Here is a 26,126-nt window from a genome sequence, read left to right on the forward strand (position 1 = left end):
AGTCCCCCCCAGGCGCTGCAGTGCGTGCGGCTCAGCGCTGTGGCCCCGCGCGGGACGCGGGTGGTTCAGCCCGGTCTGCCCTGAGCCTCTCGTGCCACAGTGCAATGGCGCTGTTCAGCCGGGTTCGCACCTCGCAGCCCCCTGGGAGGGCAGGGGCCACCACCAGGCTGGGGCTGCGATGCAGGAGGGCTTCGTGCCCAGACGCCTGGCTTGTCTCTTGCCCCACTGACGGGCAAGCCAGGGGAAGAATGGGAGCTTATGCCCAGGAGGGGTCATGGTGTAAATCTGTCTTTCCCCTCGCTGCGTTTTCAGGACCCGTTATTTTAAATGGAAAAAGCAACGTGCAGAACAGCGAGGGGTGGCAATAAGCTTGGAAGTGGCCCCTGGGAGCATGATGATGAGATAGTCAGGGGGCTGCGTTTTGACATTTGTAACATTCCCCGTGGGGAAAAAGGTATCAGTGTCAGAGCATGAAACAGCTCTCACCTGGTGGCTCGTGGGAGGAGCTGAAGGAAGCTCCTTTGCTATTTTACTGTTCCTGGGACCTAGCCATTGCATCTGTGCTTCCGTCACCCGTATTCAGCTCGGCTGAGTGCACGTTCTGCCCCTCTGCCCGGTGTGGACAGCAACTCTCTGAATGGGTCTGGGGATTTTAAAAGGGCTTCCAGAGGTGAAGGGAAACCAAAAACAGTGGGATGCAGGTGGCCATTTGCAATGAACAAAAGAGCTTTATAGTGCCAGCCAGGTCAGGGAAACTTTATAACATGCTAAACATACCAGTGCTTGGGGTGACTGTAAATAGGCAAACAGGAAAAAGAAAGAAACTTTCAATAATATACTACTGAGGGGAAGGCCACAATGTAAAAGCAAGTAAAAGTTAAGGTTCCCATTATTACAATCACAGTTTATGTACACTTTATTATTATTTTCTAAGCCAGTGGTGCTCAACCTTTTTCTCCAGTGGGCCAGATGCTCAGTGCCTGGCCTGACTCCGGGGCAGATGATGGTTCCAGTCCAGCGTCTGCAGCTGGCACGGCAGGCACTATCTGGCCACGTGGCGGGGGGCAGCCCAGTCTGAACCCAGCACCACAGGTGGGGCTGGAGACATCACCCAGCCAAATTTCCTGACCTGTGGAGAGCCTCACAGGTTAGATGCGATGGCTCCAGGCCAGAAGTTGAGCACCCCTGATCTAAGCTGTTATTATTAGGGGTGCACTGATAGAGATTTTGGGGGCTGATACCAATAGCTGATATTTAAGGAGGCATATCAGCCGATACTGATCCAATATCCAATACAGCTGCCTCCAGCTGGTAAGTCCGGTGTGGTGGAAGGGGAGCGGGGAGGGAAGGGGTGTGGGGGGCAGATCAGGACCCCCCCCGCCACGGTGAGGAAAGAGGCAGGTGCTGCCCAGGGAGGTGAGGGGGGACATGGGACAGAGGCGCGGCTCATGGGGTGGGTGCAGCTCCCACCGCTGCTTGTACAGGGGTGGGGGGTACCCCCACACCTGTGCAGCACAGGGTGGGCTGCAGCTGCAGGGTAGAGCCAGCACTGCACGGCTCTTCTTACTGGGGGCTGGGTTCAGAGTAGGCTTAGGCAGTGCTGAGAAGAGGCTGCAGCCACCCCAAATTTCAGCGCAGCTGTGGCTTTTCCTGATGCTTGGGTGGAGGTGGGGTGTTCAGCTGGGGCTGTGCCAGGCACCAGGTGGTGGCATGAGGCTGGGAGTGGTACTGCAACAAAATCTGGGGTGGCTGCAACATCCTCTGAGCACTGCCAGAGCCTGCTCTGGGCCCAGCCCCAGTGACAAGAGCCCCATGCGGCACCGGCTCTGGCTCCACCCTGCAGCTGCAGCCCTGCCCACCCTGCGCAGATTCAGGGGCACAAGCTCCCCCAGCCCCCACCCTCCCAGGGTGCAAGAAGCAGCAAGAGCTACCTCCACCCAAGCTGCAGCTTTGTCCCAGCCCCTGCCCCCTCTCTCACCGCAGTGAGTGTTGATCTACCCCCCCATGCCCCTTCCCTTGTCCCTCCCCTTTTGACTTACCAGCTGGAGGCAACTCTCCATGCTGCCGGCTTTGCTCCGTGCTGCACCGTGGCTCTGCACAGCACAGGCATTTATCGGCCAATTTATCAGCCCCATAGGGCTGATCTCCAGTATAGACAATTTTCTTCGTATCAGTACTAATCCGATATCAAACCGATGTATCAGTGCACCTCTAGTTATTATCATTACAGGCAACCCCCGCTTAACGCTGTTTCACTTAGCACTATTTTGCTGTAATGCTCATTTTACATTGATACCCGATTCTACTTAACACTCAGTGAGTTTCATTATAACACTCATGGACATCATACAGCTGGCAGCAGGGAGGTAATTGGTTTCACTTAACGCTATTCTGCTTAATGATCAGTTTTTTGGGAACCAATTAAGAATGCTAAGTGGGGGTTGCCTGTATTTGTACATAATAGGTTCCAGTGGCCCTAGCCAAGACTAGCCTCTATAATATGAATAACCATGTAGAAAGATATGTATGCCCCTTTCCCTAAACTCCTCGGGCAGAAACTATGTTAGTACTAAAGTTTAGTCAGAATTAGTTGGCACAGTGCTGAACATTATTTGGTCTGGTCTTTATTGACTGGATTAAATTTTTATTTATTTTATTTTTTAGATTTATATCTGGTCCTTCCAAAAGCTCAGAGCTGCAGTTATGACCAACATCGTGTTCGATCTATAAACTCACCAAAATCATGTTTAAAGACTTTATATTTGGACAAATCCTCAAAGCCTGTATGTACTGGTTTTAAAACCGGTTTGAGCTATTTCATGTACCTAGTATTGGATAGTATAAGTAATTTACTGAACCAATAGTTAACTCAAGGCTATGAGAAGACTTACAAGTTAAGGTATTACTCATTGTAAAAGTGAGACTCACTTAGGGCCTTAAGTGAATTGTTGTGTTGAATAACTCTTATGGCTATTTTATTTTACTTTGGACAGGTGTATTAATATTATTCATGTTTCTCATGGACATAGCTTATATCTACGCCTGTCAAAACTTAAAACAAAAGTCCTTTGGAGTTCAATGCTTGGGATGCAGGCGCAGATGTGAATGCCAGAGTTTGCACCATGCTCTGGGTTTGTGAAGAAGGTTGCCCCCAGTTGACTCATAATGAAATCCTAATTAGTTTGGGCTGGGGCTGTTGGACATAGCTACAGAAATCAGCATATCTTCATAATGCTCGCCCAGTAGGCGTGGATGGATTTTTGGTTCAAATGTTAAGCATGTTCATAAATCTTTGCAGGACTGAGACCTTGAGTAAAAACTTATTATAATGGAATATTGTCTTACCCAGGCATTCTACACTAGAACAAACTTTGAAAAAAGAAGCACTTCCATTAAAAACAGATATACTTCCTTGATCAGTATTTCTTATTGTCCTTGTTCCATGTTAACTGCAGAACAAATAACAAATTTCTTACAAAAAATGACAACATCAATAAAGTGAAAATAAGATTTAGTTGTTCATAAAGAATCAAATATATATTCCTTGACATTATTCTTCTCACCCTGGTGACTGCAAGTTCAGCCCTGATACATGTTGCTTGAAACCTTGGTGAATATTAAGAATGAACTGTCATAATTTGGCTTTGTGTTTTGAAGGGAAAACTCTATCTCCTTTCTGCAGCAATAATTAAAAGAGAATAATGTGTGTACAAAGATGGACATTTCAGCTGCTTGATGACAGTGTCATCTTGAGCCAGAACTAGCTCATTTAACACATTGTCAAATAATAACTGGGTTTGTAAGGACAGAGTATCCAGTGACACTTTTTTTTATTACTGCTGTGTCTTTCTTTACCCCACCAAGTACTGACAGAGGCAGAATCCTCAAGGAATAAGTTACTTGATATGAGGCAATTTTATCTGTCAATTTAATAAAGACTATCCTATTTCAACAAAGTACATTCCTCATTTACAGTCTTTTGAGGAATACTAAAACTTGCAGGTTATATAACCTGTTAATAAGGATCTGTATTTTAATTAATATTGCAGAGTTGTAAACCTGAGTATATTAACTGGAAACTCAGTGACCTTGGTTTGGTTTATTTATTAATTTTTATGGGATTTTACGGTATTTCTAAGCATCTTTGTACCTAGTATACAATAGTTTCTTGATTTTACATTTTTCCGAGGCAAGAACAAAAGCATTTTCAGTTGACACTTCAGTAGTTCAGCAGTTGTTTGTAACATATCTCAGGACTTTTTTTCATTCGTGCATGAAAAATATATTTATTTTATATGTTATTTATAGGTCATTGTCTGATTATTGAAATGAAATGGATCAGTCTGAAACAGAAGCAAACATTTAAGAAAAATAGATTTTCCTTTATATGTCTATTATTATTAATTTTTTAAATTTTTTATAAATTGATGTTGCACAAATATTTCTTCCCAGATGAATATTTTTGTTTTTATACTTCTTGAACTGGAAAACGTGGCATTTACTCATTCCATTTTGTATTTATTGTCACTCCTTGTTTTGTTTCTAAATGTTAAGGGGTTATGTTCTTACTACAATTTATTTTACCATACTTTGGGCATCCTAAATTATAGTTATGTTGAGAATAGCTGTGGTAGGTTCTGATCTTCTCATAGTTACCACCCAGACCTGGTACTGGGATTGCACAGGTTTATGTTTTGGGATTACTATAACCTATTTGAACATAATGATTCTGGGCTGGTTTAGTATTGAATGCCTGTCATGTCATATCATAGCCCTAACACAGATGGCATCCTCCTCTAGTTATATATATATATTCCAGTTTTGGGACTCTACACTTGAAGCAATGTGTGGACAGACTGGAAAAAAATCCAGCAAAGTGACAAATACGATTAGAGGCTTGTGAAGCTTGATTTATGAGGAAAGGCTGAAAGACTGGGGTTATTTAGTCTAGAGAAAAGAAGTCTGAGGGAGGATTTGGTAATAGTCTCCAAGTATGTGAAAGGCAATTGTAACGGGGATAGAAATATACTTTTATTTGTGGTTGTAGGGGACAGGACTACGAACAATGGTCCCAAACTGCAGCAGAGAAAATTTAGGTTGGAAATTAAGCAGAACTTTCTGACTATGAGAGAGGTTAAGCACTGGCACAGGCTACCTAGAGAAATTGTGGAGTCTCCATCCCTGCAAATTTTCAAGAGCAGTTTAGACAGATGCTTGGTGGGAATGGTTTAGTTAGGGATCATCCTGCCTTGAGCAGGGGCCTGGACTAGATGACCACATGAGGTCCCTTTTAGCCCTACTTTCCTGTGATTCTGTTGAGCTGCTGTTGTTGACTGAATGGCTAAAAATAATATCTTGGTCATGGTCAGCCCATCTGCTTAGGAGTTACTTATCTCTTGAGGGCAAAGGATCTGTTTCACAGGTGTTTGTCATGGAGTTGGTGTGTGAGCAACTGGCTTCCCTGGTGCTTAGATTCCCCCAAAGGACTAAAACATTCAGAGTTCAACTCGGGTAGAATTTAGGCATGTAAGCCCAAGAGCACAATCTAGAAAACTAACCTCTTAGGGATCTGAAAGATTGTAGGCATCTAAATTTTCCCCAGAAAATTCCCTGGGTGCCTAGAAATCTACTACTGTGAATGCCTGGAACAGTTGTCCTTTTGGTAGGACTGAGCATCTCAGTGCATGTCTCCCACCTGAGCCCTTTTGGGATCTACAAACTCAACATTTCTGTGGCTACAACTCCAGACGGGCAAAGACCAGCTGTAGGGGTGCCCACAGTTTACATAACTGCTTAGTAGTTAGAGTCTCACCCTCAAAGTGGGAGACCAGACTCAAGTGTACTCTGCTCAGCCGGAGGGACTCCCAAGCTCCCACCGCAGGCTAATGAAGATTGAGAGGGGCCGTTCTAACAGGTAAACTGGAATATGCAGCAGACAAGAATATAAAGTTCATTAATTGAAAGACAGGAATTGTATTCATGCACTCACTCTGGCCCACTCTCTCGATTTCTTTTTTTCTTCCTTGAAATCTTGCTCTCTTGGCTGTCCTGTAGCTCAGCCTCAGCAGCAGATGAGTGTCCCCATCAAACCTAGCCTATTGCCTCATGGTTAGGGCACTTTCTTAGGAAGGGGGAGATGTGGGTTTGAATCCCCTAAGGCAAAGATCCCCCTCAACAACATATGGCCCACAGAGCCATTGCAGGGCTCCAGGGTCCTCCCTATCCCTGTGCTGGCACCAGGGCTAAGCAGCAAAGAGCTGTGCTGGGACCAGGCAGCTCATCTGCACCCTTACTGCTGCTGCTTCTTCTCTTCTTTCCCTAACCTCCCCATGGCTGTAGTGTGGGTAAGGGGGCAAGACAGCTGAGAGCTGCTCCCAGGCTACTGTTGTTTCTCCCGGTGCTTCCTCCCCATCCCACCCCCTCAATTGGGGTGCAGATGCAGCTTCCAGCCTGAGGGGAGCATGCCAGGGCTGAGCAGCTAGAAGCTGCATCAGGTCCACACTGCTGCTCCTTCTCTCTCCCCACTTCCCCTCCCTGCCTCTCAGCTGTGGCATAAAGCAGCAGCAGTGTGGATGCAGCTTCAGCTGTCCTGGCACTGCTCCTCATTTGCTGGAAACTATCCATGCTCCAGCTGGGAAGTGGGAGGCTGTGAGAAGCGGCAGCAGTTCAGGCACAGCCCCCAGCTCTCTGGCTTTGGCATGGGCACAGGAAAAGCATCTCTCCACCCCCTTCCCCTCCCCTTCCCCCCTCCTGGACTAGATCTGTGGTTTAAAAAGGATGCTAGCACGTGCCCTAAGGCTGAAGGAGGCATTGAACTTTGGTCTTCCATTTCCTGGGTAAATACAGCAACCAGTGCTATTTTAAAAAAAGGCAGATGGTACTGGTACAACCACCATCTTCATAATAAGGGGCATCTTCATAATAGGGGCCTGGAAAACCCAGCCACTTACAACAAGACTTCCAAGTCTTGGCTACCAATCTCCAAACCTCTCAATGATATCTATCTTTAAAATGTCTGACAAATGACCCAAAACTAGAATGCCTCTTTTGTTGTGTTTTGTGCTGTAAGACGTAACTGTACTTAGGTTTTAACTTTGAAACTTGTTTCAAATACATATTCACTCTCCTATACAGTATTTTTAAAACAAAGAAAACAGGAAGAATGTATAACCATAAATATCAGTCCACAAGTGTTATCAATAGAAATTAAATCAAAAGTCAAAGGGGATTAGGAGCTGTCCCATGCTAATAATAGGTGCCTATGGTCTAGATGTAGGCAGGATTGCAAATACACTTCTGTCTTCAGTGTTCCTTATTGGCCTGTCATTAATTCCATTCTCCAGTTTGGAAATCTCCCCGTGTACCATATGAGGAACTCAGGCATGTAACCCAGGCCTGTTGATTCCATTCCCTGGCTCGATACTTAAAATTTAGGGTGTGGTGGCACTGAACATCACCACATCTAAGTCCTTTTGTAAATAGTATATACATGTTTAATATTCTTCTCAAATCACAAGCCTTGCATGGGAGGTGTGGATGAAAAGCATTAGCACAGTGATTCTCAACCAGAGTACGATGATGCACTTGGATGCATGCCCTGTTGAGAGTGCATGCAATATTAGCACTGTTAGGTATGCAAATACCTATACAGGATTCACAAGATACACCCAAAGATTTCAAAGGGGAATCCATGGTGTCAAAGACATTCTGACCCGTTGTGGTCTTTCTGAATTCTTTGCAAGAGAAGACTTGCTCTATTGTTTTTCTGTAGTAAAAAAACATGTCAAAGCCATTGGTGATATGTAGGGGGTGCACATGGGTGCATGTGCACTCCCTGAGCTTGGCCACTGCCAATGGCGCCTGCAGGCGGTCACCACTTACCATCCCTCCCTCCCGCCATACTGCTGGCGGCATCTGCAGATGGTTGCCAATCGCTGCTGGCAGCATCAGTGGGTGGTCGTTGATCTCCAGTCAGCACTTGCCACCCCTGCCTCACTGCCACTGCCGCCCGTGGGCGGTCGCCATGCTGCACCAGCCTCATTAGGCATGTGACATTTATGGTGAAAGCTAAAAGCTGGCATTTTCCAAGGGGGTGTCTTGAGTCTAATAACAGGTGTCTTGAGTTTAGAAAGGCTGAGAACCACTGCTACAATGAGGTGCAGGATTATTATAGAGGAGTGTTGATCGTCCCCATGGAGCACTAAGCTACTGTTGGAGCTTAACAAATAATAGAAATTGATGATTAAGCCGTTAATGGTTTCGGGCTTTAGCAAAGATACATTTTTTTCGCTGGTGTATACGGTACATGGTAAGGTCTAGTTGTTCTGTGGCTATTTTGTAGAAGGAATTTATAGAAAGAAAATATCGACAATTAAGGATTATGCTTAATATACTGGTGCTAGACAGTCAGTTTTATGCCATTGATTATATCCCACGTTATGTACCCAGCTAAAGCTAATGCTAGTGTTTGAGAATGACTTCCCAATATCATCTTTTGTCACTTAAGTACAGCAGTAATGGCAAAATGCAGTTGTCAGTGACAAGTCAAATAATTCTTCAAATGATCAATGCAAGCTGGCTCAGTACAGAGACTTAGCATTTCCTTGGCAGTCTTATGTGGCTGTGTGACAGTAATTTTTTTACTATAACCAGGAGAAATCAGGAAATAGAGATTGAAATGCCTTGCCCTGATACTATGATTGTATCACAACTGATTGAGTCACCCTAGTCTCCTATGGACCTACTGGGGTGAAAGCTGTAAGGATGGGTTGGTATCAGGGATATTATTTGGGTGAGGCATGGAAACCCATACCTAAAAGAGTCACATCATGAACATGATAAAGAGCAGAACGAGCTTTAAGTGTGGCAGAAAAATAGTGAGCACAAGTGATTTAACATTGATGTCTGTAAATGGGAAATCTATCAAGAAATTGGTCCAGCTGAAGTTGTTGGTACTTGATTAGTAAAAGTCTTTTTAAAGATATAATATGGTGTCTGCAGTATGTTGAAGATCTGGCCTCATAAAAAAGTAAGAAAATTCAATTAATGCTGAAGACTGCTTCAGAGTGATTGAAACACAATATTTTGGGGGTGAAAAATAGAATACCAGACTAAGTCAAGACAATTAAAAAAGCAAATAGCCACAGAATTAAAAGCACGGTCCTCTGCAAAAACTTACTCTCATGCTTAACTTTACTCACATGAGTAGTTCCTTTGAAATAATTTTTCCTTATGAAAGTCCATAAAATGGCTGGTTTGTCAAAGTCTAGGGAGAATCAGAGTTAAAGTGTTTCAGAAGTAAAGAGGCCTTTAGGAGGACCACTTGGGCTCCCATGAAGACTAGAAAGAAAAATAAAGGGGACAAGAGCGTTACAAGGAAGCTACATAATTTTTTGCAATAATTTTTGCCCCAAAGGATGTTAAGGAGGTATCCAAGTTTACATGTTGCAGGCAATGAAGATGAGGCACCATCAGTCAAAGGTCTGGAACAAATTGATAAGTTAAATAGAAACAACTTGCATTGTGTTTTGTTAATCTGTGTAGCAAAATATTTTTAAAACACAATTTAAAATTGATAGATGTTTATCTAGCATTCATGTGTATTTCTTCAGAAAGATTCACCGTATCTTAGAAGCAGCATATCTGCTATGTGATGCAGGGGTTGCTATGGTGAGTTCACATATCTTATTTAATACTGTACCAGAGTAAATAGACTTTGTAACAATCGCTGTTAGCACTGCTCTAAGCAAGGTTATGTCAGCACTTCTATCACAAATGCTTGTTTTAATTCTGAAACTTGACCTAGAAGGTTTAAGTTGAAAGACAAGATGACAGTTCAAAACCAAACCAAGACATTTTTTAACTTTTTTGCATATATGTGATTTTTATATATATAAAAATATGGATGTGTACCATATGAAGAGGAATTCATGAAAGGGATTTTGTGGTTACCAAAAAGGTGAGGTCATAGTTGCAATCATTTCTTGAGATTTTGTGACTCAAAAATGTGTCTGGTTGCCTGTTTGCTTTACTGAAATGGGCAGAACATTACCTTGATGATAGATAGCACTTTGCATTTAGTAAAATATTTTTTACGTTTTTCACTATTTAGGGTTCAATTTTAATTTCCCTTCAGTCAGGCATAAATTATGTTTATACTCAGTTTACAACCAACCCCTTTATACTGTCAGTATGTTTTAAAGAGACCTCTTTGTAATAAGAATCATGCCCGTATTTAATGACTCAGTTTAACTAAATGGCACCAGAAATTTAACTCATAAAACTAAAAGTTTATTGTTTATGAATACTTGAGCAGGATAACATGTAATAAAGCAGGGCATTAATAAGAGTAATTGAAGACATTTCTTTTTCTGAAATTTCTATATTTCTAATCCTTCGCTTCAGAAAAGTGTAAATAATTTTCTTACGTTTAGTATGTTTCTTTCATCACTCTCACATATTAGCTTGTAAGTAGGACCAACCATTCCTTTAAAACATTTTGCCTGAGCATAAAATTGGCTTTTTGACTAAAAAAAAATGTTTAGGAAATATCTGATCTCTTCAGAAGGTGAATTTTGCTAGAAAAATCAAAATTTTCAGACACAACTTCCACAAAAACTAAAAAGATACATTTTTACTACATTCAAGGCCTTAGGTTTTTAATTTTTAACAAACAGTAAAACATTTCCACAGAAAATATCCATGATTTTCCAGTTGCCTCTATCTGTAAGGTCTGAGGATGCCTTACTTTAGCACTGGGGCTTTCATAAAAGTTGATACAGCATAAATTTGACTGGAACTATTCCTAGGCGAGGGCCTGATGGATATTCAGAGTGAGTGGAGCACCCATCACCACGCTGTTCCTCCTGCACGAACATGTGAAGCTAAGCAAACACCTTCTTCCCAGAATCCAGGAAGAAGGGAGGGGGGAGAGAAAATCAAATAAATCACTCTATATGCCCATATTAACTAGTAAAGATGGTGGTGGAGAGGGGAGCTGTTTTCTGTGTAATTACTCCTGGCATCAGGAAGAAAAAGATAAAATAAAATGTCAGATTTCACCCTGATTTACACTGTAAGTCATACATAGCATTTAGATTTGAACATGCAGCAGATTGAAGCCCTCTATTTAAGTGGAATTTTAGTGAACTCCAAATGAGTCTGGGGCAGCCTGCTGTTGTTGTGTTGGGGTCTGCATGTTACAATATCAGCACGGTATAATATTGATTACTTTGGTCAGCCTCTTCAACCCCATTTGATGTCAGCATGTCTAACTTTGCAAGACGTACCAATGGGCTACAGAAAGAGGAGAAACAACATACCATGTTAGATAAAATGTGTACTGCAACTTTATGTTTTAAGACTATAGGTTTTTTCAAACAGCTTTACAATACTTCTGTGATTATTCAGGGACAGCAGTTGCAGCCTTATAGAAATACTAGGAAATACCATCTAAATAGTAAATTGCTCTAAACAATAGGTAGAGCCCTTTTCCCCCCAGCACCACCTGGGGTGGTGAGGAACAATGGTAATAAGCCGATGGAGAATAGGTTTAGGTTAGAGATCAGGAGGCAATATTTTACAGTTAGGGTGGCCAAAATCTGGAACCAACTTCCCAGGGAAGTGGTCCTTGCCCCTACCTTGGGCAAATTCAAGACGGGGTTGGATGATCACCTGTCTGGGGTCTTGTGAACCCAGCATTCATTCCTGCCTGTAGCAGGGGGTCAGGCTAGATGATCTGTTCAGGTCCCTCCTGACCCTAGTTACTATGAAACTATGAAAGATGATAATGAATTGTACAGTCTATTGTACCACCGGTCCTTGGAGAATGATTTATACAGTAGAATGTACACCCTCCAAAAGAGCTATCACAGTGAAGGGTTGGTAATTAGTAATTTTTCTAATAAATCCCCATATTCATGTTTTCATCAAGAGTTAGTTTGGGGGTTATTTGTATTTAAATAGTCAACATGCCGAAAAGTTCTTCTAGAACAACCGTCCTAAAAAACTGTTTTGTTACTACAGGTATTCCTGTGGCACTGTGGTCACAGCATATAAGTACTGTGACAGGTATGAACACTAATATAAAAAATGCCCCCCTCCATGAAAATCAGTTTAATGATATAAAATGCTGGCCTCATTGAAATCAGTGGGAGTTCTGACACTGACTTAAGGGGTGCCAGGATTTTACCACTAATCAGCAGATTTTCCGGAATGGTTAATTAACAGTGGGTATAAATAAACATGCCTATCACTGCTGTGAAGCTTGCCCAATTTAGGGAAGCAATGGGTTTTGGGAAAACTGGCAAAAGGACTGACATTCATCTGTGGGGGTCTTCAGCTGAAAACACTGTTGGCAGTTCCACAAAGTACCATCAATGAGGACAACAATCTTAATCCCTGAGACAGGACACAGATAATCCTTCAGGTAAGTGGATCTTAAAACATAACAGGCTCTAAAGGTCATAGCCACTGACAACAAGGCAAACAACCAGCACAGAGAATAACATAGCAAGGCAACATGCTGAGACAACCCTTCAGCCACTTGCAGAGGATGAGCAGTTACATACCGCAACAACTGAGGCTTCCCTGCTTTCCTTCTGGGCATCCCCATGTGGAGGGCATTCCAGCTCCAGCTCTGAGGTGACAAAGATGTGGATTACTATGGTAGGCTTACACGTGAGAAAAGGTCCTACAGGTCAGCCACTCTCCAAGAGTTTAGTTGTTGCGACAGAGGACTTGGCTGCAGACCATCCTACTGAAAAGGGGACCACCACATCAGTTGCCATTCCATGTCTGAAATGTCGCCTTTCAAACCATAGGAAACATTAGCATCTAGCTGTTTCTGAGCTATCAGTCGCTAAAATCACATCCAAAGTAAAGGGGGTGAAGTTTGGGTAAAGCCAGGAAGTAGTTAGATTTTTTTTTTATAGAAAAATATTTCATAGCAACAGCATTTACATAGCACTTTACGTAAAGACAGTGCAAGCATTAACTAATGGTCATACCACCACTGTTAAGTAACAAAATAACATTGTACAGTTTTTGTATATCAGGACTAGAAAATACACCATGCATAATGGCTGAGTTTTGTAGTGGGGAGTCCTGATTAGATCAGAAATATTTCAGTGGGATCTTGAAACAATAGAGCATGTCCCCTCTACCTTTCAACCGGCTTGGGAACACTGATTTAAAACACATGCTACATCCCAAAATGGATGAACATAGTGACTACTTCAGCACAGCATGAATAGGTTCACTCTCTCATGAAACTCTCTAAGGCATATGTTTACTGGTAATCTTGGTTTTAACTATATGCTTTTTACAAGTATGGGAGATGGTCTGTATTTTTCAAAATATTGATGAAAAAACAAGCAAATCCTGAACCTTAGGTAACTGCTAAATCACATGAGCTTTGCCATGCTTCAAGCTTTCGGGTTTCTCTTTTTAGTTTTGTCTTTGTTCCTTTTTTTTTTCTTTAGAAATGAAAATTTCTTATTTCAGAAATGAATGTCAAAGGATTTGCAGAGCAGGAGAATAGTCATTTAATAAGTTAACAAGACAAGGCAAATTCCTTCAAAATATGTGTCCAGAGGTTCAGACAGCATCAGGAAATGAAACTTTCCCCAGCCTGACCACAAGTTCATTTGTGAGACAGTATTTCACACCGGTGCTTTTAAACAAATTCATGCGTGAAGTTCTGATTAATGAAACAGTAGGGAGGAAGAAAACTGCTAGCAGCCACAGAACGATGATTTTTTTACTAAAAGATAAAGGGGAGAGTTAGTGCACCTGTGTAAGGCAGAACACCTACTAATAACAACAGTTTAGACTGAATAAGAACTTAAAAATTGGGCCCATGGTTTTACTTGGCAGTTTACTGCCTTAGTATCTCTGTGCAGACAGATACAAAGCAAATAACAGAACAAGATTTGCCTTCCATTTCAACTTCATTTTCAGTAGAATGACACAGCCTCCTTTTCTCTGAAGTGCTAGATTCACTTTATGAATTTCTGCTTCGAAAACATAATTTCAGCTGAGTAGACCTTTTTCTTATTGGAGTATTTATTAACATTATTAAATTAGGGCAGATCTTCTTTCCTCACTCAGACAACCTCATTGGAGTCCAAGTGGCTGACATGTATGTTATACAAGCAAGGCAGCAGGCAAATAGAATTAACCAAAAATGGAATAGTTCCTGTGAAAACTCATGTGAGCTGTGCTCCATTAATACAACCCCTTTTGCCTATTGCCTTTTGTCATGCATGGTTTCTTGCTTTTGGAACTGAAATTGTTGCAGTAGGTGTGACTTCAGCCCCAAGAAAGAGGTACCGCCTTGTGGTGCTTACATGAGGAAACATCAGCCAGTTAAGGAGCAGTGTTGATAGACTAAAGGGATTCCCCTCTAGAGGTTGGCAGGAGAATGGCTAAAACAGATCCCAGAGAGGGCACATAAGGAGGTATAAATCATAACACTGAACCTAGCCCAGTACAGTGGTGACTAAAAATCACTATTGCCATACAGTTGCTGTTCAAGAACTTAGATGAAATTAATCAATAGTTAGTCCAGATGGCTACCACGTAAAAACCCAGGCCATCTTGAAACTTACTTGCAGGATCACGTGATCTTGGACCCCATGGGTTTAGAAACAGGAAACATATGTTCAGATCTAGACCTGGCTTGAATCAATGGTATTTCTACAACCATTTCTTCTTTTTGCCATATTAGGCCATACATTTATTGCAGACTTACTGTGCCCAGTACTGGAGCCCTTGTGCATGCCACAGTACCCCACAGGCAGAAGCAGTGTATACAGAGGTAGGCTAACTTGTACTGTTTAATGACAGAACTAGTTAGCCCAAGGTGGAATGGGTGTGACCATGCTACTTCTGATCAAAGGGAGGGCAACATGTGCACAACATAGGGCACCGATGCCATTTAAAGTAAATTTAACATCACTTTAGTGAAACTGTAGAGACAGATTTATTACTATTAAACCCAACATGGATGAGGAGAGTCCACATAAATACAAATCTAATTGATAACAGAAATCTGACTGAATCATATAATCAAACCATGGATCTCTATAAGAACTTACATGTTCCTCACATTCTTATTAAGTAATAATACAGAAAGTAACATTTATCTCACTTACCATGTAATGCTCCTTACAGTAATAAATTTTTTTCCTGAGTCTTGTTTTGTCAACCCTGAAGGAATGGAAGGAAAAAAATTTCAGCTCAGTGCATCAACATGTTTAAATAGTGCCTTGGAGGAAGGATTCGGAAGCAAATATGTACCATTGCAAGGGGCAGCTGCTCTTATAGATTTCCAGTTAAACAAACATCTGTTGCAAGGTAAATCTCGTAATAAGGTTGTTTTCTCACATTTTTTGAAGGGTCATGGCCATAACCTGTGAATTGTGTTTTTCAGGCTTACGATATTGCTAACCAATATTTTCACAAAATTACCCAATAATATAATAAACAATAACAGTGTGCAAGCACAGCATGCAGAAAACGTGGAAGTTCATTAACTGCTGCAATTGTTTGTTTCAGATCTTACTCCAAATTGCACTTTACAGAATGATTGGAAGGACTGAATTGAATAGGCAATTAAGCTGATGTTATATTGAATAAATTGGAATATGGGTATAAGAAAATAGGTATTTAAATTAATGATGACCCAGTTAAACCATAACAGACACATTAAGCTCATGGGCTAGAGCCACACATGACTTCACATATGAAGTCCTATTCTACCTGTAACTGGTTATTCAGAAGCATGAGTAAGGATTAAAGATTGGGACCTTAACTTTTGCTGCACTATGCCTGCTGCCTTCTTTAAAATTTTCTGTCAGTTGTCTCAAATAATTTTTAAAAATGGGATATAATTTTTAAATATATGGTACCTTAGAAATCATTGCTTGTTGGTTTTTCCATTCAGTGACATTTTTACCAGTGTGGAAAATGGCTGTTTTTGTTGTTTTCAATAACCCAGTTCAGAAAGATTAAAAGTTTTAAACATTTGGATGAAGATTTCTTTTTTGTTTTTATGAATATTTTCCTAGCCTTTTTGTATTTTCCAATCCAGAAAGGTCTTTCATACAGTACAGTTTATAATTTTCCATGTGTTCTTGGTTTCTGATGTTTAATGGTTCTGTTTGTGTAGGGTGGTATGATTACGTACAGCCCAATAGTATCTCACCTTGAAGAAAGCCTACTAATTGGAAAATAACAAAATTCTATGTGCTGTTAAGGAGCATTTTGTGCCAAATGATTAATTTTTTCTCATGCCTTTAGTCTGGATAGTGGAACCTATGGAAAAGGAAGTATGTGGTCTAACAGGAAATTCCCCTTGTAAGAAGAACATCCACTCTAAAACAGAACCCTAGTGTGATGTCTTCCCAAGGCCAAATGAAGCAAAAACACTGAAGACACTATCATAATAAATACCACTTGGCAGTAATCACTCTGTGTTTTCATCCTAACAGAGCTACTGATCAACATACACCCAGTAGTGTAACTCTTGAAGTTTAGACTAAGAGCAAGAACTAAGCAAGACATTGGATGATGACAGAAGAAATTCCATTCAGTGCCTTAACCAAGGTGATAGCCTCAAACTAAGAGTGTATCAGTGATCGCCCATCACAGCCTGAGAACTGAATGCAGCACATACTAGCTACAAGGGCCCACTAATCTGCATCCTCTGCTAAAATTACTAAGAGTTTAGATTATGGATTTGTACAAAATGGTTTGGATAGGGGTGATCATGCCTCAGGCAGAGGGTTGGACTAGATCACCTCTGGAGGTCCCTTTCAACCCTTCTCTATGGCCACGTCCAGACAAACGTGGCCATGAGGTATGTGGCTGCGGTGCCACATACTGCATGTTCGGTTGTTCTCCGCATAGCAAAGGGAGCTGCACAGAGGGTTTTGTTGACCCCTGAATATCCACTGGTCAACCCACAGAGGAAAAAAAATGGAGCAGTGCACTCACAGGCAGCACACACTGCTCAAAAGCAGAGCTGGGCTGCTCGGAGCTGTGCTGCAGCTACCAGCCAGGCTCCATGTGGCAGAATCATCGCTGCTACAGCCCCAGGACCCAGGTAAGGCTGCTGGGGCCAGCCCAGTGTTGGCCCAAGCCTCCCCTACTGCCCTTGGGGTAACTTGCTGTGAGTCAGAGCACGTGTGGCACAAGCGTTCCCCAAGGACAACTAGCAGCAGCACAAGATGCACCACAGCTAGTTGTCCCCAGGGAACCAATATCCAATATCATGTGTGGACAGGACCTCTGATTCTTTGATATTATAATTACAGAAGATTAGAGGAAGCATTGGAGAACAAAATAATACAACTGGAAATTTCAAAATATATATGTCTGATTGAGAAGATTCCCTGCTGGCTAAAATATTGCTTCTTGGATCAGAATAGATTTGCATGTGTCCAGGAAGTAAGAGCATTACTGAAATTCCAAAATCAGCTTTCTCTCAGGAGTTCTGGGGACTAGGGGACATTGTTTTGGTTTGTTTTTAGGATTAAGGAGGGAATAAAAAGCAAACAATAAAAAACTTTTGATAGCAGTGGGGGCTCAGTAATGGCAAATTTGCTTGCTGTGGACTAATCAGAGTGTAATTGCTGGAAGGAACCAATCTTCCATTAATTAGAAAAGCGGTCAACTTAATCTGTCATTGTGCCAAAATAGTGTTGTTCAGTTGAAAAATTGTGTTGAACTAATTCATGTAATTGTTTTAAGTAATGCTTTTATAATAGTCATTAAGAAACATTCTTAATATAATTTTCTAAAACTTTAAAACCTGTATGAGAGTGATTTTCATATTCACAAAAGACAACTGTTTCTATTTAAACTAAAATCTTGACTAGATCATATTTCATTCAGAATGATTAGTACATCGTTTTTATATTATTGTGTATGAGATAAAACAGTTTACATACTAAGTGCACTTAAGCTAGGCATAAACCAGTTTAAACATTTGTGGAAGGGTTTTTCCCTCTATATCAGGTGTGAATGCATTGAAAAATGTCTTTGATCCTGTCTATTTAATCCAGATATAGTCAGGTGAATCTTCTCATCAACTAAACCCTCCTTGCATTGCCCAGTTGTACAGGGTGGGTGCAAACTAGCTAGGAACAAATGGCAAAAAAAATTCCCCTTGCACACGTGACTCCTCCAGTGGTGCAAAGGCAGAGAAACCAAAGCAAGGAACCGTCACCATCCTGTGTCCTGTTTAATACAGGTGTCAGGTTATTTAGGGGCCCTCATAAGATCCCATAATTTAAAGTTGATCCTCAGCAGTTAAAAAGTATACAGGGTTTGGTGGCATGGGATCAAGAGATCTAACCAAGCAGACAGATTGAAGAAGCCAACCCAACAGATTTAATCCTATTTAAGAACATTTAAATCCAGTATTTCATTTAACCTAATATAGTAACCATAATTAATTAATTACAAGTGCAGGATCTTCTGTATAATCTATTTGCATCTATAACAGTGCCAGCAGTAAGTTAATCACATAACAAGACCGTAAACTGTAGTCTTTTTTAGACTAGAGTCTGCTGTTGGGATGTCTAAGGCAAAATCCCATCGTGTTCCAAATACTTTACAATTCTATCATCCTTGACTGCTGGTTTTGAGATAATATAGGAAGCAGCAGTATGAAGAACAGAGACTGGATTTTCAGTCCAATTATCGTATTTACCCAAATCCAAGATGACTTTGAATTTAAGATGTCTCCTGAATACTTAGATTCTATACATGGAAAATTCTAAGTTTGTTACACTTTTCCATGTATAGAATCTAATTATGGAAGTGTTTTCTTAAATGTGTATCCCACCCCCGCCACCACTGCAGCAAAGAAAGCAGCGGCAGGGGTGCAAGCAGCAGGTGCAAGCAACAGCAGGAGCAAATAGCCTGACTCCCACCCTTTGCCCCTGCCCCTATGCTCTCTCCCTGCTATTTGCCTCCTCCCAATGTCTGTCTTCTTCTGTGCCTGTCCTTCCTGTCACCTCCCCACCCCAAACGTGCCTGTGCCCTTGGCCACTTGCCCCCCTTACACCACTTACCCTGTGACAACTCCAGCTCCAGCTTCAGCTGTAGCCCCTGGTCAGGTCAGAGACAGAGCCACAACTGGAGCAATAGCAGCTCCTCTGACTGCACATCTCCTGCTGCCCTCAGTCTTCTTCCTACTCACTGCACTGCACCACATGGTGTCCCCTGTTCTCCCACCCGCACCATGCTTCCTATCCTGTGTTGCACAGTCTCCCCTGCTCTCCTTCCCCCTTGCAGCACACGGTCTCCTCTGCTTCTCCACCTCAGGAACTGCCTCCAGCCACCTTGATACCGGCCCTGGGACTCAGATACAAGATGAGGCCTCCCCCCATTCCTCCCGCCCCCCCGGTGTTAAATGGGGAAGGAAATCTCATTTTGGATACAAGTAAATATGGTATTTCTGTGAATGTGTTTTGTATTAATTGAAAAAAACCTGGGGAAAATACATGCACTCAACTTGTAGTTTCAATAGGAATCAGAAATCCAGTACACATCAGCCATTCTATATAAATTCAGTGTTTTTGTAACAATATAAAATATTAGTTACATGTTACTATTACATTTTTATTGCAGTATAGCCCATAGGGAAATACGGCTGAGATATCATTGCCCTAATTACTATAGAAGCATAATAAGTGACAATTCCCACTCCAAAGATTGGACTCCACTGCAGAAAGAACACAGTAAAATAAAAGGAATGTAGCAAAATAAAAGCTCATATTTCAGATTTATGAATCAGAAAGGAACATTCTCCTCATGTAGGACCTCCTAGAATTAGCTGAGGTATTTGAGGTTAGGAGCAATGTAGATACATGGTGAAACATCAAATATTGGCCACTGTCAAGATAAGTTATTGAAGTTGGAGAATCAATAGTCTGATCAGGTCTGGCAAACCTGCATGTTCATAATTAGATGAGACTAAAAACATGTTTTTTACAAGTTAACCAAAGGGCTATAAAAACATGAGTGTAATAAACATGATTTCATTAGTATAATAAACACAATTTAAAGACTTACAACGTAAGCCAGATTTTTCCTTTTAAAGGGGAAAAAATGCACATCCACCATCATCTCACATGGCAACAATAATAATGAGGAATAACAATAATATGAATCATTGTTATAAGTCATCTGGTTGTCTGTTATTTCTCTGAAAGCTGATAAAGCATTATATAAAGCCACCATGGGGGATAGGGAACACCATAACATATAAATACATGAAATTGATGGGGGGAAGAATAACATTTCCCAAGCTGAAATTTTAAAACCTTAAATAAGAAACAAAACAGAATGTTTTACTTTAAACCAATGCTACTCAACTTACCCAGTCCTATGGGCCAGACAAATGGCATAGGGCTGGTCCCTGGGTATGATCCAGCACATGGGCCTGGCCCCATCCAATGTTGCACGCTGGATCCAGCTGCAGACAGCCTGATTCTGCACACCAAATCCAGCAGCAAACCAGCCTTGCACACTAGATTGTGCTGCTGCATACAGCTATGTCGTCTGGCCCATGGGACTTCCCAAAGGTCTGGAACTTCAGCAGCAAGCATGTAGTGACAGTGTCAACTGACTTGGCTCTTGTGGCCACAGCAGTTGATCCTGCCACTACTCTTCCACTGCCAATCGTCCAGACCCATGAGAAGTTCCATAGGCCAGATGACATCCGGCCTGCAGGTTATAAGTTAAGCACCGGTACTTTAAGCTACATTTTCTGTATTACTTGTTTTTTTACAAGTTGTTAATTAACTTGTAAATTAATTAACAACCGATCTATCTTAGGTCCTCTCATGACCCCATCACTTGACTAAATAGCCTTGCTCCCCATCTCTAGAGCAAGAGGATGGTGAGTAATGACTGGAATCTCACTTAGCAGTTACTGCACTCCAAAGAAGCAAAAGATGTATATTTGAATCCCACAAGGCTGAGGAAGATGTTGAGCCCAAGAATTCCACTTTCAGGACAAGTGTACTGACCACTTCATACTGTTGTATAACACAGACGTACAACTCCCTTCTTTTCCAGTCATGGTATTGAATGAAAATGTTTTTTACATGCTGCCCAGTTCCTTTGGTGTGTTTTAGCATTGTCCATAGGTTGGGAATCTGAGATGACCGTGGGAAGGACAAGCTTAAATTTGAGGATTCTCAACACATTGGGCAGGAGAAAGGCACTGAGTTGCATAGCCCTTCCCCAGTAGAGTGGGAGCTGAACATTAGGCACCTTTTGGAAATTTTCCTGGTGAAATATGAGACATCTAAGGGCTCAGACAGAGTTTTTGAGAGCTGTGGTCTTGGACTTAAGTGCCTAAATACTACTAAGTACTACTTTAGTCACATAAATTATCTTGTTGATCTGGACCTAACTGAGTAGTAGGGATGGCAGAACAAGAAATTGAACCTGAGTTCTAGACTTCTAAACCATCCTTCTAGATTGTAAGGATTATGGGCTTGATTTTCATGCACAGTAAGGTCCCCTTCTAGTGCCAAAATATTAGAAATGGGTCATTATGTTGATGAGAATCAAGCTTCATTTCTATTTCATTCTGCTTGTTAATATTAGTAAACATGGAAACGCAGTAAATTGTCACCATTGCTAGGCATTTGAAGGTGGGTTTTTAAAGAACCAAATTTGTTATCATAGCTTAAATAATGACAATGCTAATGTTACTCAATAATGTGTGTGTTGAGATACATTTTCAGATTGCTAAATCAGTATAAACAGAAGAATCACTCTGTAGTAGAGTTTGCTAATGACAACAAATTCTGACAGTTTTCACAGATTCACTTGGATCTCATCTGGTTTATTTGAACATGCCAATGTAGACTCTTTGTCTTCTAAAAGAATGGATGAGCAGGACTAAATTGTAGCCAGCCTAAAAAATGATATGGGATAGAAAACATGGGACAGGCAGTATTGCAATCTTGGCATTCAGCAGGCATAAGCATTGCTCCAAATAATGGCCTTTGAAAAATCATAGTAAATGAGGGCAGGCAAGAAAATACAGAAGGGTGGTTTCGTCCCCTCTCTAGCAGCCAGCAGAGCAGGCTCCACATGGACAAGGGTGCATGTTACATGAAAAGAAGACACCATCCTTTCCTGCAAAGTGGTGCCTTGGTGTTAAGAAACAACACCTATCGATGGCACTGTAGGGTCTCTGGGTTTCTGTACTACTTACCATCAAGAAAACCTACACAGAAAGGTGTTTATGGAATAGTCTTTCAACATAGAAATCACTACTTCATGTTAGCTTTGGGGCCATACATATTATACTAACATGAAATTAAGCCTCTTCAAGGTGTGTTCTCTTGTTATGTGATGAAATGAATAAGATAGTGATCAGAAACTCAAAGTAGTTAGAGAGGCAAAGGACCTGTTATATGTACAAGTATGGCACAGGTCTAGTCACCTATATATCATATCCCAATAATCCTGTTTTATTTATATACATTAAGCCACTAATTCATTGCATTATTTGGATACAGTCAGTCACCAGTTGGCTACTCAACTGGATCACTGTTCCCCTACCCTGTGGCTATGTTTGTTTTCTCCTTTTTAGTAGAGAGCGGGGACAGCACATTCTTTCTTATTTGTTAAGCATCAAACACATGTGGACACTTTTAGAATACAAATAATAGCCACAAGCTTGCAGTGAGAATCCACAGGTGGATCTGCATGTTTCTCAGACCCAGGGTTGTAGCCAATAATAATCCTAATGGCACAGGAAGTTCTTGAGAGTATTGTCAAAAAAAATCTTTTTAATAGTTGATATCAAAAATTGGCTTCTCTGACCTAGCCTTTATTATTTCAGGGTGTGGAACAACAAAAAGGCCTGGGGTAAAAATCTAGAGAACATGTTTGTGTCCATTTCTGACAGCATTCAAACAATAAGTAAAAACATGTTTTGTATCCAGTTGTACTTTATATTTCACTTGTATATTTTGTGTTTATGAAAATATATTCTAAATCCTTTTAAGTTCTGCCTGGAGAATCTGGCAATAATAAATCTTTAGAACTTGGGGCACCATCATTCATTATAATGGAGGGAGATTGTAGCTTCATGAGCAAAGTATTTTGTCGTCTGTAGCCTCACTTAAAATGGCAAGCAAACTGTCAAAGCTCTGTTGGCAAACAAAAAAATTTAAGAATTCAGAAATCTGCTTTTCATATATAGGAACAATTTTAGAATTGCCTGTATGGTTATAATTCTCATATGTATATATGTGAGATACATGTATATGAGAATTGTAACCACACAGGCATAGTTCTGAAATTGTTCTTATATATGAAAAGCAGATTTCTTAAGTAAGGATAAATCATCCAGGGTAGAGACAGACATTCAAAAAGCCCAAGCCTGAATTGATTCAATTTTTGCAGGTTAGTCTAACGTGCATAGATTGAACTGATTTGCAAATGACTAGACATTCACTTTTGATTCCAGAAATGAAATCACATGCCTGCAGTAGCTCAGGCTAGAAGCCAGGGGGCTCTAAAACAGCCCTCCCTTTCTTTCCTCAGTGGCCACAAGGCTGGAGGGAAGCTGAGCTGTAAGGATCCCAACCAGTCTGGAGGAGGAAAGCAGCCCTTACCAGGCTTGTCCCTAAGGCCGTGCCTCAGGCAAAGGGGAGCAGGGGGGGATTAAACTCCTGTCTCCCCTCTCGTGCATGGACATGAGGACCCCAGGTGGGGTCTGCCCAGCTTTCCCCCCTACTCATGTGGCAGGCCTCACCAGAGCCGGCCAGCATGACCATGCCATCAACCCGGGGCTGCAGTTGTGACTGGGGCTGTGCGGCTGAGCTGGGCTGGCCTGTGGATGCTGTTGAGAGCAGACACAAGGGTGCCAACCCAGGCTGGGCCATAGGGGTTGGACACTTCCCATTGGGCTACAGCTCAGACTTGGGCCATGGGAGCTGCACAAACAGATTGCACCTGGCTCCCTGGACACAGGCTGGGTGGGGCTGTCATGGAGCCGCAGCCAGCCTGGTCCGGGCCTCAGGGGCAAGGCCTTTCCCAGCTGGCTGCGGCTGTATAACAGCTGAGTTCGGTGGCATGGGTGGCAGCCGGCAGGGCAGTGGGCTGCCCAGGCTGGCTGCTTAGAAGTGCCAGCAGGCCTGGAGCCTGGCAGCTGTCACTGCACGCGCTGTCCTTGCAGCACCCAGCAGCTGCAGCTGCACCAAAAGCTGTGGCTGGCGAGGCTGTCTGCCTCCATCACCTTCAGCTGCTGCTGCAACCCCTGCCCCTGCTGCACTGCTGTGGGTACGCAGGCGGGAAACTTGAGCCCAGCGGGAGGGAAAGGAGAGAGAACCCTGTCAGCCCTGGCCAGTGTGCAGCTTGTAGTATGGCTGCAACCACTGAGTGCTGCACAGAACAGGGTGTGTGGTGGCAGATGCAGCACACGGCTGCTGGGCCCCTCCCAGTTGGCTGCAACTCCACGACAGCCCCGTCTGGTCTGGACATGGGGACCTGGGAGCAATCTGGCCATGCAGCCCACACTGCCCCAGGCCATTCTGCAGCCCACTGGGAGGGGGCTGGCCCCTCTGTGTCCACCCTCAGCAGCATCCACAGGCCAGCCTGGCTCAGCCCCACAGCCCCAGCCATGGGTGAGGCAAGCAGATGGCAGGGCCAAGTCAGCTGGCTCTGGCCACATTCGTGCCCCTGCTGCTGGAGTGGGGAGCGGGGGAATGCCTGACAGGGGCTGCTCTGCCCTGGCCAGGAACACCCCAGCTGCCAGTGGGACAGGGGACGGAGGGAGAGATTAAATCCCTGTTTGCTTCAGGGTGGGGGGGGACTAGCTGCGCCCCACCCCTCCCCAGTTTAAGCAGCAAGGGAGTGGGGGGAAGCCTGACAAGGGCTGCTACACTCTGGCCAGGCAGACCCTGGCTGCAGTCCTCACATCGGGAACATAAACCCCCTCCCTGCTCACTTGAAATAAGGAATAAAAGATTTGGCCCCTTTAAATGTGGAATGAGATTTGTCTAGAATTGAAACAATCTGTAGGGGGAATGTATTCTAATCCTTTTTCAAGTTTGGTTTGAGTCCAATGTGTGAGTATGGCTCGAGTGCTTTGAATCCAGGATGTTCAGTGATACCCATGTCATTGATAGTGATCTGATCGCCTTCTTTAGCACCAGTGAACAGTTATAATAGTTAGAGCATGCTTCACTTTTCTTTCTAGCTTGGACACTAGATAGAAATGGACAGCCAGTTCTGTAGTCGTTACTCCAAAAACAAGCTCCTCTGGCTTCAGTGACAGAGTAAGAGCCATAGAATTTGGAGCTCAGCGTTTATCAAAATGGTACTTTTCTTAGAGTAATTGATGTGTCATCATCAGTCTGAGTCAAATTCCACTGTCTTACACGAGTAGTGCTTTTGTAGCAAGGAGGTCTCCTGTGAGCATAAAGGGCAACAGTTGGACCCAAATGGGCTCACTGCAATCAAATTTAAAAAGGGAAAAATAAAAAGCTTACAGGAAAGTGGCCTATCTTGTGAAAAACAGTAAAAATGAAAATGTTAAAAGAAACAATAAGGAACTAAAATATTCAGGAAAACAGAGTAAAAATGTGGCTTGCCACTTAAATAAAAGCATCTCCAGCCTCTTTAGGATCACTGTAGTTCAAACTACAGCAGTCTACCAACATTATCAGTACTTCAATAATCAAAGCAAGTTTTGACCAACCATTTTCTGTCTTAAACCAGCTGCTGTGTTTTAGTGTGAGGGACAGCTAAGTGTCATTCTCTATATTGGGTAGCTGTGAATGTGTGGGAGGCATTTTGCCTTCTGTTCTCTGTTTCAAACACTGCTGAAGTCTGATGAGAAAATGCACAATCTTCACCTTATCAAAGTTTCATAGTTTCTAGGGCTGGAAGGGACCTGAGTCATCTAGTCCGACCCCCTGCCATGGCAGGAAAGAGTGCTGGGGTCAAACGACCCCAGCAAGGTGTTCATCCTGCCTCCTCTTAAAGACCCCCAGGGTAGGAGCCAGCACCACTTCTCTTGGAAGTCGGTTCCAGATCCTAGCTGCCCTGACCGTGAAGTAGCGCCTCCTGATATCTAACCT

General features: G+C 42.4%; 1 protein-coding gene across 2 annotated transcripts in view; it reads left to right on the forward strand.

Annotated features, from left to right (window-relative positions):
* The window catches only part of SLC38A4 (solute carrier family 38 member 4), a 61,938-nt gene that overhangs the window by 591 nt on the left and 35,221 nt on the right, over window positions 1–26,126 (forward strand). Inside the window, exon 2 of one of the 2 annotated variants that reach the window (XM_019543334.1) lies at window positions 16,494–16,608. The exons of the other annotated variant lie outside the window; for it this stretch is intronic. The gene's annotated coding sequence lies outside the window, so the exon portion shown is untranslated. The remainder of the gene's footprint in view (window positions 1–16,493; window positions 16,609–26,126) is intronic. 2 annotated transcript variants of the gene reach the window in all.

Source organism: Crocodylus porosus, unplaced genomic scaffold, assembly GCF_001723895.1.
Source record: "Crocodylus porosus isolate Cpor-Errol unplaced genomic scaffold, CroPor_comp1, whole genome shotgun sequence".
Taxonomy (NCBI): Eukaryota; Metazoa; Chordata; order Crocodylia; family Crocodylidae; genus Crocodylus; species Crocodylus porosus.